The sequence below is a fragment of the Equus asinus genome, chromosome 28, assembly GCF_041296235.1.
Source record: "Equus asinus isolate D_3611 breed Donkey chromosome 28, EquAss-T2T_v2, whole genome shotgun sequence".
Lineage (NCBI taxonomy): Eukaryota > Metazoa > Chordata > Mammalia > Perissodactyla > Equidae > Equus > Equus asinus.
This window is the reverse complement of record NC_091817.1, coordinates 44,503-50,000: the sequence shown is the minus strand read 5'-3', so window position 1 is coordinate 50,000 and position 5,498 is coordinate 44,503.

Here is a 5,498-nt window from a genome sequence, read left to right as displayed (position 1 = left end):
CTGCCCACGCGCCACGGTGGTGGCGTCCGTGGCTACTACGCGCAAAGGAGGGGCGGCGGCTGGGGGGTCCGGTACCCCAAGGCACCCTCTCGGATCGCTAGAGAAGGCTTTCTCACCGAGGGCGTGTCGCCCCCGCCCATCGTCCGCCATCGGGCCCACCAAGGCGCTTACAGACACCATGGCCACGCAATGCAGGAGGGGTCTGCGGTAGAGGTAAGGCCTAGAGCAAGTCGGAGCGTCCGTGGTCAGGGCCGCGAGCCCGCGCTGCCCCGGGCTCGCCATCTCTGGCCACACTGGGCTTAGCTAGGGATCTACAAGGCCCCTGTGCGGCTCCCAAGTCAGTGTCTCCCCTCAGGCCGAGAGACCAAGGGAGGCAGAGACTGGGACGGAGGTGCCGATCAAACAGCACCTCCCAACCAAAGAGCCAGCGCCACGCCGCTGGCTCGGCCCGCCACGGTCACTCCCACGCCCGCGGGGAAACCCCAGCAAGGGGAACGCGCGGGCACGCGCCCGAGCCTGCCCGCCCCCACACGGCACGCCGTGGGGGGCGACGAGGCACCCGTCCCCCCCGAGGGGGACGAGGGGCACGCCTCCCTTACCGACTCGACCCCCCCGCTCCTCAGACACACCAGCGCAGTGGTTACCTGAGGAGGCCGACGGGAACAGGGAACGACACCGCCACTCGGCCTCGGGCGCCTGAGGGACGACCTGGAACGCTCCAGGGGCACCGCCAACGGCCTGGGGAACGCGCTCACGCGCCCGGGAAGGCGCGCGGCGCGGCGGCAACACGGCCCGCCCCACCGCGGGGAGGGCCGCCCGCGAGACACAGCCAAGAGGCACAGGCAGAGCATCCGCCGCGTCACGGAGACCCCGACACCGCCCACGCCACGAGGCACGGGGCGGGGGAGCGAGGTCGGGCCGGATTCCGCACCCCTGCCGCCTCCCACACGCCACTCGCAGCGGGGGAGAACGGGCGAGGGGACCCGCGGGCAGAGCGAGAAGAGCGGTCCCGTTCGCCATGAACGTCCGTCCCTCGTCTGGCACGGCTTAGGCCCGGCCCGGGAGAGCACAGCATCACCACATCGGTCGGCAGCATAACGCGAGGGACCCCCGAGCAAGGGAAGGCCGGCGAGGACAGCGAGCGGAGGAGCCTGCTTCAGCCTCACCGACCCCTCTCCTCCTCCAGCAAGCGCGGGCGACGACCCCAGGACGAGAACGCCTGACACGCACTGGCACGGAGCCGGTGGGATGGGGTAAGTCGCGACCGCACCCGGGTGCCGGCGGCAGGGAGTGCACGTGGTAGAGGACCCCGCGCCCCTAACCCCGCCGCCCTCGGGTACCAGAGACCGGAGGTGGCACCACGGTCGTGGGGGCGCCTGGAACGCACAAGAGCCGGCGCGCAGGCCCCAGCGGGCGGCTCAAGCGGCGGGGGTGGAAACGGGCGTCCGGTTCTCGGCCAGAGCCCGGAGCCCTCCCCGCACACGCATCCAGGCACCCGGAAGCTCTCGGGCGACTGTCACCCGAGCAGAGCGTGTCAGCACTTATCTGGCGGCACAAAACCACCCATTCGGGGGCAAGAATCGCCGCGCCCGGAGACGGGGCCCACCCACGGATCACCAGGGGAACCCCTGGATCACGGCCACGGCCACCAGACCCCCAAGCACGACCCCATCGCCACCAGGCCCGGAGCTCCCGGGGCCATCTGGTCGACCCCAGAAGCGTGGCGGCAGGGGGAGCCGGGGACAGCCTCCCCGGGCCGCCCGCGCGGGCCGGGACCGGTCGGTCCCTCCCTCTGAGTCGCCGGGTCAGGACTTAGAAAAGAATTCCGCGGAGGCGCCTCCGGCGACCGGGCCCGGGGCGGGACCGTGGCTCCCGTCCCTCAGCCGGGGCTCCACCTACGCCTCGAGCCGGCCCCCTCCCGCCTCCGGACAAAGACGCGACCCGCGAAACTCGGAGAGAGAAGTCCGGTCCGACGGCCCGGACCCACCCCGGGCACGCGTCCGGGCCGGGGACGCCCTCCCCGGCCCGCCCTCGAGGGCTCCCGGGGCCGGTCCACGCTCTTCTCCAGGGCGGGACTTGGAAAAAAAAACTGCCACGGAGGAGGAGGCATCCGAGGACCGGGCCCGGTCCCCACCGCCAGAGCCGGTCGACTCGGAAGACCAGTGGGGAAAAGGCCAGCCCGGCGGCCGAGCCCGTCGCGCCCTCCACGGGCCTCCCCCGCAAGGCCCCGGCCGGTCGCCCACCTCCGGAGCGGGGCGCGGAAAGGGGATCGGCGACGCGGAAGGCCCGACCACCGGGCCGCCCTCGGGACGACGGCCGGGCACGGGACGAGCTCCCTCGCCCGTTCCCCCGCGGCGGCCCCCCACCCCCTCCCGGGGACGGAGGGGCACCGGCGGCTGCTGGTCGACCCGTCCGGGAGGCCCCACACCCCGGCCGGCACCGGGCGGCGCGGCGACAGCCACCTCCCTCAGTAGCCTGCACCTCCAATCTCCGGCGAGCGGGCGTCGCGCTCACGCCCCGGCGCCACCGGGCCAGATCCCGCCAGCGACGCCGGCCTCCCGGGACTCTGCCTCGGTCACCGCGGCCGAGTCCCGTCCCTTGGCCCGCGTCGCCGGAGCTCCGGAGGAAAGAGACGATATAAAAGCGGCCGCCAGGTGGCACCCGGCGACCGACGACCGCCTCAGCGGGACGGAGCCGGAGCGCGGGCCCGCCGGGGAGCACAGCCGGGCTGCCGGGCCGCCCGATCCCGTCCCGGAGCCCCCTCGGACCCAGCCTCCTGGCCCAGTGCGGCCCCGGGGCGTCCGCCCGCGGGCTCCCGGCCGCCAAGGCGCAGCCCCAGCCGCAGGAGGGGGACTCGGAAAAGGTTTCTCGGGCGATCACCGGGAAGGGGAAGGGGAGAGTTCCCCCCAGAGAGGCCAGGGGGCGGCCCGGGCCGGGCTGGGCCGGTGCGGCCGGGAGGCCTCCGCTTCCCGGAGCGGCTGGAGCGCCCCCGGGGTTCCCGGGAGGACTTAGAAAATCAGGGCGGGCGGGGACGGTCAAACCGAAACCAGGCACGTCATCCGAGAAGGACCGTGATGACGGGAGGAGGAAAGCTTTCCAGTCCAGAGCGCCTGTCGAAGGCAGGCGGAGAGTCTACCCGCTGAAACTGACGAAGATGGGCAAAAGAAGCTAGCTCAGGCGCCGACATTTAAGGAAATAAAAAAAAAAAAGCACGAGGGCGTGGAGAAATGGGGAAAAATCAACACTGAGAAATCTACCCTCTGAAACCGACGAAGATGGGCAACAGGGGCTAGCTCAGGTGGCAATTTTTAAGGAAAAATGAAAGGAAGTGCGTGGAGACCTGGGGAAAAAGCAACACGGAGAAATCTACCCTCTAGAACTGAGAAAGAAGCGCAACAGAGGCTAGCTCAGGTGGCAATCTTTAAGCAAAAAAAATAAAATAAAAAAAAACAATGGCGAGGAGACCCGGTCAAAAAGCAACCCTGAAAAAGGTACCCTCTGAAACTGAGGAAGCAGGGCAACAGTGCCTAGCTCAGGTGACAATCTTTAAGCAAAAGAAACACACAAGGGCGTGGGGAGCTGGCGAAAAGGCAACACTGAGAAATCCAGCCTCTGAAACGGACGAAGATGGGCAACAGAGGCTAGCTCAGGTGGCAATCTTTAAGCAAAAAAAATAAGATAAAAAAATACAATGGCGAGGAGACCCGGTCAAAAAGCAACCCTGAAAAAGGTACCCTCTGAAACTGAGGAAGCAGGGCAACAGTGCCTAGCTCAGGTGACAATCTTTAAGCAAAAGAAACACACAAGGGCGTGGGGAGCTGGCGAAAAGGCAACACTGAGAAATCCAGCCTCTGAAACGGACGAAGATGGGCAACAGAGGCTAGCTCAGGTGGCAATCTTTAAGCAAAAGAAACACACAAGGGCGTGGAGACCTGGGGAAAAAGCAACACGGAGAAATCCACCCTCTGAAACTGAGGAAGATGGGCAAGAGAGGCTACCTCAGGTGGCAATCCTTAAGCAAAAACAAAGCACAAAGGCGTGGAGCCCTGGGGACAAAGCAACTCTGAAATATCTACCCTCTGAAACTGAGGAACATGGCCAAGAGAGGCTAGCTCAGGTGGCAATCGTTAAGCAAAAACAAAACACAAAGGCGTGGAGACCTGGGGAAAAAGCAACCCTGAAATATCTACCCTCTGAAACTGAGGAAGATGGGCAAGAGAGGCTGGCTTCAGGTGGCAATCTTTAAGCAAAAGAAACACACAAGGGCGTGGGGAGCTGGGGAAAAGGCAACACTGAGAAATCCACCCTCTGAAACGGACGAAGATGGGCAACAGAGGCTACCTCAGGTGGCAATCGTTAAGCAAAAGAAACACACAAGGGCGTGGAGGCCTGGGGAAAAAGCAACACGGAGAAATCCACCCTCTGAAACTGAGGAACATGGGCAAAAGAAGCTAGCTCAGGTTGCAACCTTTAAGCAGAAGAAAAACACAAGGGCGTGCAGACCTGGCAAAAAAGCAACAGTGAGAAATCTACCCTCTGAAACCGACGAAGATGGACAACAGAGGCTAGCTCAGGTGGCAATTTTTAAGGAAAAATAAAAGGAAGTGCGTGGAGACCTGGGGAAAAAGCAACACGGAGAAATCTACCCTCTAGAACTGAGAAAGAAGCGCAACAGAGGCTAGCTCAGGTGGCAATCTTTAAGCAAAAAAAATAAAATAAAAAAATACAATGGCGAGGAGACCCGGTCAAAAAGCAACCCTGAAAAAGGTACCCTCTGAAACTGAGGAAGCAGGGCAACAGTGCCTAGCTCAGGTGACAATCTTTAAGCAAAAGAAACACACAAGGGCGTGGGGAGCTGGCGAAAAGGCAACACTGAGAAATCCAGCCTCTGAAACTGAGGAAGATGGGCAACAGAGGCTAGCTCAGGTGGCAATCTTTAAGCAAAAGAAACACACAGGGGCGTGGAGACCTGGGGAAAAAGCAACACGGAGAAATCCACCCTCTGAAACTGAGGAAGATGGGCAAGAGAGGCTACCTCAGGTGGCAATCCTTAAGCAAAAACAAAGCACAAAGGCGTGGAGCCCTGGGGACAAAGCAACCCTGAAATATCTACCCTCTGAAACTGAGGAACATGGGCAAGAGAGGCTAGCTCAGGTGGCAATCGTTAAGCAAAAACAAAACACAAAGGCGTGGGGACCTGGGGAAAAAGCAACCCTGAAATATCTACCCTCTGAAACTGAGGAAGATGGGCAAGAGAGGCTGGCTTCAGGTGGCAATCTTTAAGCAAAAGAAACACACAAGGGCGTGGGGAGCTGGGGAAAAGGCAACACTGAGAAATCCACCCTCTGAAACGGACGAAGATGGGCAACAGAGGCTACCTCAGGTGGCAATCGTTAAGCAAAAGAAACACACAAGGGCGTGGAGGCCTGGGGAAAAAGCAACACGGAGAAATCCACCCTCTGAAACTGAGGAACATGGGCAAAAGAAGCTAGCTCAGG